This window comes from Crocuta crocuta, unplaced genomic scaffold (assembly GCF_008692635.1).
Source record: "Crocuta crocuta isolate KB4526 unplaced genomic scaffold, BGI_CrCroc_1.0 scaffold78, whole genome shotgun sequence".
In the NCBI taxonomy this organism is placed as follows: domain Eukaryota; kingdom Metazoa; phylum Chordata; class Mammalia; order Carnivora; family Hyaenidae; genus Crocuta; species Crocuta crocuta.
The window spans coordinates 762021-774807 of NW_027532617.1; the positions used below are offsets into that span (position 1 = coordinate 762021).

The 12787-nt window shown below is 51.8% G+C and overlaps 1 long non-coding RNA gene across 1 annotated transcript in view; it reads left to right on the forward strand.

Moving 5' to 3' along the window:
• Window positions 1-32: 32 nt before the first annotated feature.
• Window positions 33-12787, forward strand: part of LOC144245189 (uncharacterized) — a 65099-nt gene continuing 52344 nt past the window's right edge. The window contains exon 1 of the long non-coding RNA XR_013339190.1: window positions 33-123. This is a non-coding gene — a long non-coding RNA (uncharacterized LOC144245189). The remainder of the gene's footprint in view (window positions 124-12787) is intronic.

Sequence of the window (12787 nt, forward strand, 5' to 3'; positions counted from 1 at the left end):
CCGGGCATCCCCGCCGCCGCGGGAACGGGGCCGCGGCCGGAAAAGTTGGGGCGGACCGCTAGCCCGCGTGGGCCGGGCGGGAAGTGCGGGTGCGGAGCGGACCCCGGGGTGCGCAGGGACGCGGTGAGAGGGGGCCCCGGGCTGGAGGGAGGGCGGCCGGGAGGGCCCCGTTTGCGAAGGCGGGAGATGCGGATCCTCTGAGGGCCGGGAGAAAGGGGGTGCGTTCTGGGTCTCCGGCTGCAGTGGGCAAGTGTCCGGCCCGGGAGCCCTGCGGGTGAGGAGGGAGCGAGGGGGAGGCCCTACGGGGGGAGGGGGAGTGGAGAGAAGAGGGGCGAGCACCGGGGACCCGAGGCGAGCCGCTGCGGGANGGCCCCCCCCCCGGGCGTCTGAAGACCGGATGGAGGAGTTCCCGTAAGGGCTGCGGGAGGGAGCTGGTGGTCGCTTCCCCTGCCGCTTGGGTCAGCTACCGCTCCTCCCCATCTGTCAGGTTCACCTCCCCGACTGCAGTGCTTCTGCCCTGGGGAAGTTGAGGAGGGATCCCCGAGTGGATGAGATGTTTAGGGGCTCCAAGGTGAGCAGGACTGGACGGTGTGAAATCCTAACTGTCGCAGAGAGCTGTCTGAAAACACACCTCTGATCTCCTCCCACGCCCACCCACCCCGTTCCCTCCCCGGAGGACGCGTCAGGAATTTCCTGGCTTGGGCCAGCAGGCCCTCAAAGCCCAGCAGCACATCTACCCACAGGGGCCTGGGTATCCTGCAGGGAAATAGGAAGTGGCCCTTTCTTCTCTAGCTGTTATTTCAGAAACAAGTGGTGCTGGAGATGTGGGATGCTTTATTAGAACGTCCTGTGTGGTGCCCCTTGACAACAGCCATGACTCATGTTGGCTTTTTTTCTTTCTTTTTTTAATGAACTTTGTCTTCAGGACACAAGTGTGCCAGGTCATTTGCGACTGATAGAGCTGGAGACCCGCACTGTGGGCCTTTTGAGCCCTTTCTAGTTCTGGGGTATATTAGCAAGGAGTATAATCTTCGATGAGCCCTGTCTGGGCCTCGGTTTCCTTTTCCCCGAAATGGGGTATAAAGACAGAGCTAGCCGGCCTGATGGAGTCAGAAGAGAAACGGAAACCTTTCTCCTTGTGAGACCACATCACTCACACGAAGTCAACTCCAGCCTCTTATAAAGAAATTAGGATGGACTCACAACAGATAAGATGCAAAAAAGATTGCAAAAAGCAAAACAGAATAAAGTGACAATAGTCTGCACAAGATGTATGGTATGAATACTGTTGTCGTGCAGGCAATTAGCATACGTGGCTGTCTAGTGGTCTTTACTAGAGAGTTGTTAACTGTGCTTTAAAAAAGTCACGTATATTTTAACCTGCAGCCCTGAATTTTTTTCTTTTGTTTTAACCTCCAAGCCCGGAGTGGATGTTCAGTTTGGTTGCTTTTGGTGCAGCCTTATTGGAAGAACATGCCCAGGATGAGATCCCCAGAATCTCTTACTGCCACAGTATGAAAGGTTTCTTTCTGACACTGGGATCCATGTACCACCACACTTCTGTCCTCTTTTCCACGGTGGCTTGAGAAGGCGTCAGCTAATTCCTGTTATGTCTGGCATTTCTGAAATTCCCACATTTCTTTTCAAGTGAGTGTAATTTATAAGCACACAGTTCATTAGATGCAGCACATTAAAAATAACCTGAAGGAGGGGCACCTGGGTGGCTCAGTAGGTTAAGCATTGGACTTGGGCTCAGGTCGTGATCTTGTGATTGGTGGGTTCAAGCCCAGCATCGGGCTCAGTGCTGACAGCTCAGAGCCTGGAGCCTGCTTCCGATTCTGTGTCTCCCTCCCTCTCTCTGCCCCTCCCCCGCTCACACTCTGTCTCTGTCTCTCTTAAAAATAAATAAACATTAAAAAAAAAAACCTGAAGTAATAATGTGTCCACTCCACCCTTATCCCCCAGGCCCCCTGGGCAACCTTTTACTAGAACTTCCAGGTCATCTGCTGGCTGTCTTGTTTGGAAGCCAAGGGTCACCACAGAGTTGAAATGACATGGCTGGACCAAACAGCACATTAATGATTAAGCCATGATGCTGAGGAGAGCAGGATTTAAAAAAAAAAATTTTTTTGGTATTTTATCATAACTGAATGCTCCTGCCATTCTGTTCTGTTAGCTTTCAAACTCCATATTGGGTTTGACCGCATCATTTTCAGTAATCCTTTTTTTGTCAGTTTCTTGGAAGCTGCAGTTAGTGGTTATCTCTGGGTTTGAAGTGGTAAAATTATATCCTTTCCAACAAGTAAAGGCTTAACGAATTAGATTGGATTTTTAAAAGATGTGTAGTGCGTATATATGGGTGCCTGTCTGTGTGTCTACGTTTTACTTTAACCGAAGGCTATTAAATTAATGAAAACGATGATGCTAATAATAGTACCTATTTGAATTACTACCATTTATCAGACACTGGGAGGTGAGAAAACAAACCTCATAAAAGCATAACCCTGTCAGTGTTGTGGCTGGCTCTCACAAGTTACCGATGATCTCTGCAGCCAAAGAGCCTTTTTGTAATAGTGGCAAAGGAATTCTTAGCTCTCCTACAGGGTTGAGGTGTTAAATGAGGTAATGTATGTGAAAAGCAATGTGTGAACTGTAAAGTGGCCTCTAGCCCCGGACAGTTTTTAGCATAAGCACTCGGGGACACTAGAAGCTTGAGTCCATGAGTCTTGGCATGCGGAGGCCTGGGCATGCCTCCTGAGCCCATCCCCTGACCCCTCTGAGCCTGGTCCCTCATATGTAAAATCAGGCTCACTGCTTTACATTAAATGAGATATATAGTGGGTGCTCAGTAAAGCTTGGCGTTTACCCTTTTCTCTCCCCTTGCCCACAGGCACTTGGGATAATGGGATTGATGAAATCTTCCAGTAGGAATTGTCCTCAAGGGAAAAAGGCTTTTATGGTACGTTTTTGTACTTATGAATAATTCTTTCAGCTCTTGCCTCCCCACCCCCATGCCTAATGCACACAGCGAATATTCCTGGCCCTGCCATCATCTAAAAGGGAGAACAAAACCAGAAGCCGAGGAGGACAGTCTTTGATAGAAAGTTGAAGATGGGTGAGGCTAGTTTCCCTTTGCCTGTTTTGTGAATGTCTCCGTTTCATTCATTTTCTCGGACAGGGAAGAGATTGTGAATTTGGGGAGGTTTCTAGCTGGAAGGAGGCACTGGAAGGACTCGTGTAAGGTGGGAGGGCAGGGTGGGTCAGGGCTGGACAGGAGATGGAAGGGTTGGATCTGACCGTACGAGCTGGAAGGTTTGGTGCGGGGAAACTTACACCCTGTTTGCTGCAGGATTTGGCTAAGTATGGGGCCAGTTTCCATCTGGTCCTATAAGGTTCTCTTGCGGGGCTTTGAAGTTTTTGTGCTCCAGGCAGATTTTGACTGGTTGTGGTGGCATCATAAATGAGTTTCCAGAGTAAGTTGTATGCTGCAAAGGAAATTAAATTCCAAGGCGGTGTTGTGACTGATGCCAGACTTTCTCTGAGAATTTTATTAAGATTCAGGCAGCCTATAAAAGCACTTCTTAGTTCTCTGAAGATATTAATTAAGAAAGAGGTTTTTTTTTTTTTTTTAAATAGAAGTGTCTCCTTTGTGAGCTTTTGAAATGTAATCTAATCTTTGGAACAAATGAAGTCTCCAAAATCATACAGCTATATATTTTAAAAACATTTCCTCCGCAAAGTAATCTTTTCCTTCTTTTCCCATTCCTTCCCTTCTCTGGCATTATTTTGATAGTGAGTTAATTTTGGTTTCTTTCGCATTTTGGTTGTTGATGACCGTTTGTTTCCGGATCTCTAATGTGCGTCCTTTGCCCCTGAGTTTGTGGTAGTCATTCATTATGAAGAGGTGGCAAAGGACAGACTCTGGAGCTGCGAGGGGGGAACAGGTCGAGTCATCATCGTCATGGTTCTTGGAGAGCGAGGCTGTCTGTCACTTGGATTTACTCCTCACAGCAGCTCTGGGGGGTTGATTGTGTCCTCGACGCACAGATGAGGAGATGGGCTCAGGAACACGTGAGTGTCCATGTAGCCAGCCAAGGGTTAGTCCAAGTGTTGGCCGTGACCTGTGTGACTCCAGGACCTGTGCAAGCAGAGGGCTCGCAAGCTCTGCCAGGGTTGGACTGTGTCCCGTAGGCTGGGGGTTCCCATGTAGGGAGGGGGGGTCAGGGGGGGTATGAAGCTGGGACCGGAGATAGGAGTCCATCAGAGTTCTTGGCACTGTGGGACGGTGATGGGGGCTTGAACTGGAGACATTAGGACAGGGCCGGTGGTGATGTCGAACGGGGACGTGTCAGGATGATAGAGCTCTGTCCCTTTGGGTATGGGCATTGAGAGAAGGAGGGGCCAAGTCCAAGCCATTCTTCTCTCTCCTTGCCCCTCCCCATTGGAACTCTGGTCTGCATGCTGGGAACGGGAGATGCTGACCCTTGGTAGACTGAAATCAGCCTCTGCAGAAACCAGAATTGTCCCTTTGGTCTCTTTTGACAGCTGAAAAGGTGCCCAAGTAAAACCTGAAAGTGCCTTCCCTTCTCTTTGCCCATCTCCCAGCCTTATCATTTCTGCCTTTCTAGGAGCATCTCAGAGGATGGAAGTCAGTTTATCTGATACTGACACCGTCCAGGGAGATGCTGGTTTGAGCACTCAAGCAAAGTGGAAAGCACCAAAGGGAAAGGGCCCCTAGAGAAGGAAACCTCCCTGGGGCGGAGTCTGTGCCCCACTCTTCCCTGCTGGACTCCGTGACCCACCAGGGCCTCCATCTGGCTGTTTCCCAGGAGTTGGTCTGCCTCCAGGTGGGGGTGCCTTGCGGTCAGCAAGCGTGCAGGGGCTGGCCAGGGAGGGATGGTGGGTGGTTCACAGTGGTGGCCAGGGAGGGATGATGGGTGGTTCACAGTGGTGGCCAGCTCTGCGAGATGAGCGCCCTTCCCCTGAAGGGTGCAGACTGTGCGGGGAACCACCCCATACTCCAGTGAATCGGAGGCAGAGCAAGGGGAGATGTTTGGTCCTGGTGGCCGGTATCCACATGCGCCTGTCATTAGATGCAGTGTCTTCAGGAATATGCTGGTCTCATGCCCTCTCCCAAATTTAGTGCTAGCCTCCATAATAAACTTGCTTGGGCTCCCATTTTCCAGCCTGCATAACACCCATGCCCTTTAGATAGTTTCCTGTCGCTAAGCTAAGCAGGTTGATCAGGTTTGGGCTTTATTTGGACTTGATCCTCATCATAAGGAGGCCATAGGTTAACTTTATCGGACTGCCTGCTTCCTGGCACCTGCAGTCACAAGCTATCTCTGCCTTGAGTTGCTGCAGAAGATTCAGCTCCCTGACTTTCTGCTTTCCCTCCAGGGTGGAACACCTTTCATTGTCCCGAGGGCACCTTCTGGTATCCACCCTGGCCGTGGCAGCTAGCGTGCCCCGTGAGTTTGTCTGTTGCACAGGGTACCTGCTTAAGGGAAACACATTGCTCCCTGGGGATGTTAACTGTCCCACCTGCTTCTTGAACATTACGGACGGAAGCAAAGCCCCTTCGCTGATTTTCTTTTTGCTCCGTGTTTAGCTGTGCCTGTGTATTTAGGGTGTGTGTTTGTTTTAATTATTACCGGGAAGCAAAAAGGGTGTTTATCAACTGTTTGAATCTACAGACGTGCTACTGCTGGCAAGCAGAAAGAATACATATATATTTAGCCAGGCTCCCATTGATTTATCTCTCCTTTTCTCCACATTGTTGCTGTTTGTTTGGCAGAACCGGCTGATTTGTATACTGGTTCAGTTTGGATTTCAGGAGCGAGTGTCGAAAGATGCTTGGGCTGTTTGCCTAAGTGGAGGGGCTCCGGGGAGCGAGCCTGGGGTTGCAGGTCTTGGGGTCTTGGCCTTCTCTGTGCTCCCAGGGGAGCCTGGCACACGGGTGCTTTTGAGGGGAGGGTGGAATTTGGCCAGGCACTTCCTCCAAGCAGCTCTCCTGGCCTCTCCTCTGCTGTCGGAAAGAGGAAATATTCTCTTAATTTTGGCTTTTCTCTCTTTTCTCTTCCTGTGGGGGTGAGAGAGAGGAAAGGGGTGGGATAGTGAGATTTGGAGCCCAACAGGCTCAGGGTAGCCTCAGCCAAGGGGCGGTTTCCACAGAACCTTTACGGAAGTTTCCCTTGTCTCCCACCTTTCCCTTCTTGCCTGTTGCTCCCTGTCCAGTCTGTCCTCAGTGGTTTAGAAATTGGACTTGAACATCAGTGTTGGGAAGACCTTGGAGCGTGGCACCCAAACTTGTTGAGATGGGTGCGGCCGTTTGCACCAGAACAAAAATCCTGTTTGGCTGTTCTGTTTTGATCAATTGAGTTGCCTTAAATAGTAGAAGTGGCCCTTGCACCCTCCCCACCCTCCCCATTCAAGCAGTGTGGAAGCACCTAGCAGAAAATGTAAAATCCTCCGTCACCCAGCACCTCTCCCCCACGCACTGCCTTCCTGCTGGGTCCTCAGAGATCACCAGGTTTAGCAGTTTGCGGTGTATCCTGAAACTGCCCATCAGCCCACGTAGACACAGATGCGTGCAGTTTTGTTTCTTGTGCGAGCATAGACTGATTCCCTCTATCTTGTTTCCCTGTTTTCTCTCTGCACATAATGTATTGTCTAGATCTTTTCCTGCGTGTAGCTCTTCTCTCTTAGTTTGTCTCTTTCTCGTCTACAAAATATTTTATAGTACAGCTGTATCATAATTTACGAGCCGGACCACTATTCATAGACGTGTAACCTGACTCATTGCTTTTGCTGCTGTACCTTCATACATACCTGTCATGATGCACGTACGCAGGTGCTTCTCCAGGAGCGGAATTGGTGTGTCGGTGGTGGGTCACGTTTGAACTGTTTGTACACAGCCCCAGTGTGCTCTCAAGGGTTGGACTGGTCTAAATTACCAGCGGGGTAGGAGGCGGCCCATTTCGCCACGTGCTGGCATTCTTCCAGGTGAAAGAAATGGGTAGCGTCAGTAGGCATTTCACTGCTTACTGGTGAGGGCATGCGACTCAACATTTGATGTCTGGATCTTAGTGGCCAACTTCGTCGTAACCTTGGAGGGTGCAGGAGCCACGCTCTTAAGGACCCACACTCTGCTCAGGGTGGCGTGAGCGTCCAGCCACGAGGGGTGTCAGCGTGGCCCTGGAAACAGACACTTCTGGTCTCACGTTCTCCCTGCTTTGTTCAGAGGCTCGGGTCTGTAACAGAGCACTCTCATTTCAGTGTAACCTGCTGGAGTATTTCTGCAAATGTCTCCCGGAGGAGGCAAGCATGTGTTAGTGGCACCTTGAGACCAGCGTGTTCTGCACTGCCGAGGCAGGGATTCGAGGCTGGAAGGCTGACCTGGGAGAACGTTTAAAGATTGAGTGCTGGCAAATCAGTTGCTCTGGTTTCTGGACTAGCCTCCATGAACGTGGCAAAGCAAGATTGTGCGCGTGGCAGGTCTTTTCCTCCAGCAGTGCGGTGGTCTCCCTCTGTCCTGGCTCGTTGTGGGGATATTATGCTGGTTTGCTTCTTAGCGGGGTGCTTTGGGGAGAGGCCATGGTTTCTTAGAAGAGATTCCAGGGGCCTGATCCCCTAGAGGAGGCATCTCCAGGCCCCCACAAAGGAGTTCACCTGGGCCGCCCCGCAGGCCCAGCCATCTGGTTGGCTTTGAGAAGCTCTGGCTCACTGGCTGATGGTGTTCTTTACCTGCTCAGAGCGGGCCAGGGAAAAGGAGGGATGGAGGAGGCAGCCGAGCGAGCATGGTGCAGAGTCTCTAGGGTCAGGCCCAGCTGGGTTCCAGCCTCCACTTAGCCGCTGATGGCTGTGTGGGTTAAACAAAGTTTTGTTTTCTTCCTGGGCCTCAGTTTCCTCATCTGTAAATCAGGAATAATGTTAGTACCTACCTCACAGGGTTGTTGTGAGCATATAGAGAGTAATATTTGCAAAGCTCTCAGCATATCACCTAATAAGTAGGAAGAAACTATGATATATGTCCCCTTCCCTTAATAAATGTTTATAAATGCATGAATGCAATGCATGAATGCGTACTACATTTGTTAAATATAAAAATGCGAATAGCGTAGAGATTGTAAAGAGGGGGGTCCGGAGATCAGTAGGTGACTAGAGCCAGGTTGGGATCTCTTGGGGTTGTGGGAGTAAAGAAAGGGGGAAGACAGCAGGTTTTGGCAGGGCAGTTTTGGTGGGGCAGCCAGGGTGATGTTCTCTCCTTACACCAGACCTCCTGCTGTGAGACCCCAAAGCCCCCATGCAGAGACCTTTTCCTTTGTTTTTTTTTTTTTTAAGGTAGACTGAGTGTTGGGGGAGCCTTAGGACAGCTTTTCCCTCTTGTCTGTGAGGAAGGTGAGCAGAGGCCGAAAGGTTAAGTGTCTTCCCCACGCCACATGGCTGGTTATTTCAGAATGGAAATGGGTCCAGGTCTCCTCCTCTGTGGGGTCGAGACCCTTTCCCTCTTTTTTTTTTTTAATAGTTTATTGTCACGTTGGTTTCCATATAACACCCAGTGCTCATCCCCACAAGTGCCCTCCTCCATGCCCATCACCCCCTTTCCCCCTACACCCATCAGTCCTCAGTTTGTTCTTAGCATTCAAGAGTCTCTCATGGTTTGCCTCCCTCCCTCTCCCCCACTATTTTCCCCCCTTCTTCTCCCCTATGGTCCTCCATTAAGTTCCTCCTAATCCTCCTATACGTGCAAACATATGGCATCTGTCCTTCTCTGCCTGACGTATTTCACTCAGCATGACACCCTCAAGTTCCATCCATGAGCCTAAGTGTCCATCAGCTGACGAATGGATCAAGAAGATGTGGTTTATCTATACAATGGAATACTACATGGCAATGAGAGAGACTCTTTTCCTCTTGTGCACACTGCCACGCACTGCCTGCTTCTAGGGGTGGGGATAGAGAACTGCTTGCATAAGTCTGCCATGGGCTTCCCTTGAGGCCCTTGTGAGAGGAGCTCACTGAAGGGCAGAGAGGTAAACTCAAGTATAGGCCCAGGTGAGACCGGGCTGGGAGTCAGACCCGGGATGCCTGGCTCCATTCTTTTACCTTCTACCTGGTTACACTGCTAACAGTGCTGGCCCCCAGTTGATGCCTGTGCGGGTTTCATACCCCTGATCGCCTAGAATTGCACTGCTCGGAGAGTGATGTCCACACACATGCACATGTGCGTATGTGTGTGCGTGTGCGTGTCTGTGTATGCCAGCAAGTTCATTTGAAGTCACCGATTTGCTTGCGGATGGTTGGTTCATGCAGACCGGAGGTCTGAGGCCTGCAGGCTGAGTATGAAAAAGGCTGTACCAAGACCACCAAAGCAGGGCAGGCCTCAGAAGTCCAGAGGGGGAGAGGAACCTTCACTCTCAGGAGCCAGGCTTAGTGTGTGAGCTTGTTGTCTATAGGCTTGGGAGGAGCACAGCCACCCACCAGGGATGTGGACGCGACCCAGGCAGACTACGTGGCTTGCAGTGGGTAGGAGGCAGAGGCCTGTCACAGCGTCTAAATAGTGTGTGTAAAAATTAAGTATGCAAATGAGATGTGGTCCATGGTGTCGAGACTTCAAAGCAGTGTGTGGTGGTGCCAAATGTACAGCCCTAAATATAGGGAAGCAGAACAGAGACTTCCTCTTGGCTCCAGAGGTCTGAGAAGGCTTCTCAGAAGTAGCACAAATTAGAAGAAGGCTTGCCTGCCCCTTAGAGAGCAGGTAGACACGGCTTCTAATCCACCCCTCAATTTTAGATGAGGACACTGAGACCCGGGGTAAGCCACCTTGTTCGGGGTCATATCCCTCCTCGGACGGAGAGCCCAGGGCCCACCCTTCCTGCCCCTCTACCCACACATGCAGTTAGTAATCACTGCATGTGACAGCTATCCTGAGAGCTAGCGTGACACTGAGCACCTGGAGGAGCTCTGTATCATTTGTCAAATGAGCAAACAAGGTCTCAGTGCAGTTCTGGTCCTGGCTTTTCTGTCTCTGAGCAGAGTCCAAGCATTTGCCTCTCAGTTTTGCCCTCTGTAGGATGGGTACAGCATCTGTGCCTCTCTTCCAAGCTTATCTTCATTCACTCAGAATTCATTCAGCAAATCCTTCTTGAATGAGTGCTTACTGAGTGCCAGACACTCTTGTGAGTGCTGGGCATTTTGCACTGGACAAAAGAAGCTAAAATCCTGTTCTTCTGGGGTTTATTTTCTAGTGAGGGGCGACAGATAAGAAATGATTACAATTCATGGTCTGCGTATGACTTTCCTGGGGCTGCTGTGACCAAGCGCCACAAACTGGCTGGCATAAACAATCGGAATTCATTCTCTTACAGTTCTGGAGGCTCCCAGAGGGGATCCTAGGTTCTGGTGGTTGCGGGGAGGCCCTATGTTCTTAGTTGATGGCAGCCTAGCACTCGCGGCCGTCTCAGCTTTTCTGATAAGAACACCAGTCATTACATTAGAGCCCCGTGCACTCCAGCATGTCGTCCTCCGAAATAATTACTTCTGCAAAGCCCCATTTCCAAGTGCAGTCATGTTCTGTGGTTCCAGGTGGATGTGGATTTTGGAGGGGGAGTGGACACCGTTTAATCCAGAACAATTTGTGAGGTGGTGATCAGTGCTGAAAAAGCAGGGGGGGATGCCAAGGACGGGGTGGAGGGCAGGTGGTAAGGTGTCAATGTGTCAGGCAGACAGGCCCTGCTGAGCAGGAAGTGTTTGAGCTTTCACTGGAGGAGTGGGGGGTGGAGCTTCAGTGCGGAGGGGCAGCAGAGGCCTTGAGGGGGGTGCCTACACCTGCCAGGGGTGTGGGTGTGGAGGAGGACAGTGTGGCCCACGTCCCCAAGTCCTGTGAGATAGGAGAGCGCCAGGACCGATGGGGGCGGTGAGGTCTTCTCTGCCAGTCTTGGCGAGGACTTTGGCCTTTTGCTCTCTGGAGATGAGAACCACAGTTGTGGCCGGAGCCTGAGGTGGAGCGGGACTGGCATGGACCAGCGCCCTTAGGGAGGGCCCCAGCTTCACATGGCTGTTGCAGGATGTGTGCTGGTGCCCAGATATTCTCTAGCAACTATTTTCTCTGCGGTTTCTTTTTTCAGTGTCAGGGCTCTGTTGGCCCTTGATCCGCTTCCCTTTCCAGGCTGTTCTCAGACCTTCTAGCTGTCTTTGACCCACCCACGTCCCCACACTTAAACCACAAGCACATAGAAGAGACAGTAGGCAGACAAGGCTGGGGGCGGCCGGGACAGCCGGGGAACTCCGTGCTGTGAGCTGCCTGCTCTCTGCTAGCCCGGGGTCTGCCTGGGAAACGCTAGGCCTGCCTTAAGGTGTTTATCACCCCGGCAGATTTAGAAAATTCTGAGGTCATTGTGTGCGCTCAGTGTGTTCAGCTCCCCAGGTCCTTCTGTGGATAAAGTCACCATGCTGTGAAAAGAGTCAAGTCAGCTCCCGTGGGCAGGAGGCCGCATTTGGCTTTGAAAATACAGGGCAGGGAGGCATGGCCAAAAGTGCCTGTGAAGAGACTGAGTGAGNGCGCCCTGGCTGCTACCTGCCCTGTGACTGGCCTATCAAGTTTTACACAGCGTTCTTGTTTGCCATAAAAACACCTAGGCCTGCTATCTGAACGTCACTGGAAAGGAACTCCAGGCGGTGGCTTGTCTTCAACACGCCTGGCCGGACGGCTGCGGCCTGTGCTGGTTTGGTTTGCGGGGCTGCTGGAGGAATCATGCTTCAGATTCTTGGCATCAGAGCTGAAGGGAAATCGCCTTATCTGGCTGACATTTAATTTCCTCTTTGGGCCTCGAAAGGAAAGGGCCAGGCCTGTGTGTGATTAAAGGAAAGGGCCTGGCCTTTGTGTGATTAAGGCCCAGAGAAGTGGGCCGCGGGTGGGCCTGATTTCAGGCCCTCTCCCCTGCCTTTACCTGCCAGGGTAGCAATAATTCTGGTTCGCAGAGATGGAGATCGAATTCCCCAGGGCCAGGAGCAGCCTCTCTTCTGTAGGATTTCAGGAGTTGCCTCTGGGCACCGCTCACTCATTGCCCCATCACCCCCAACCCCCCAAACAAAACATACACCCATACGAAAGGAAAGTTGTGAAGTCTCTTCCTGGCTGGAAAATGAGCATCGAAAGGTGTTTAGTGAGATTGTAATTCCTCCTGCAGGGTTCTTTCTTGGGTGCTACTCCCCAGCACCTCAAAAGCACTTCCCGAGAGGAGGTGCTTTTTAAATTGTATAGCCCGGTCTGCCAGACGCTGTGGGAAGTTTTGACTCAGGTGGCACGCCCAGAAAGGCTGGGGTCTGGCCTTGCGAGAGGCAGAGGCCCTGCCAGAGTGGGAGCCGGACGGGTGTTCCCATGAGACTGCTTCCTTGTCCTGTTTCGGGGCCGGGTTGGGGGTGGGGGCTGACATGCCCCAAGTGCGCAGGAAGTCAATACATGTTCATGGGCAGGATCCACTGGATGCGGGCCCTGACCTCTTTTGCTGGGTTCTGAGCAGGCAGCCAGCATGCCCTGAGTTAGCCCAGAGCCCCGACAGCTCTGTCTGCTGGACGGTCTCACTGCTGTGACCTTGGGGACATCACCTGCTTCCTTGGGCCATCTCTCGCCAGGGGGCTGGATGAAATGGTTGGAATGAGCGGCTCCCTTCTTGGCCCCCGTTCCCTGGTGCCTTCCTGCCTCCCCCCACCCCCGGGGATGCAGGGGTCCTGGTCTCACCTCCCCAGGTCACAGTGGGAACTCCCCGAGGGCAAGAAGAACATG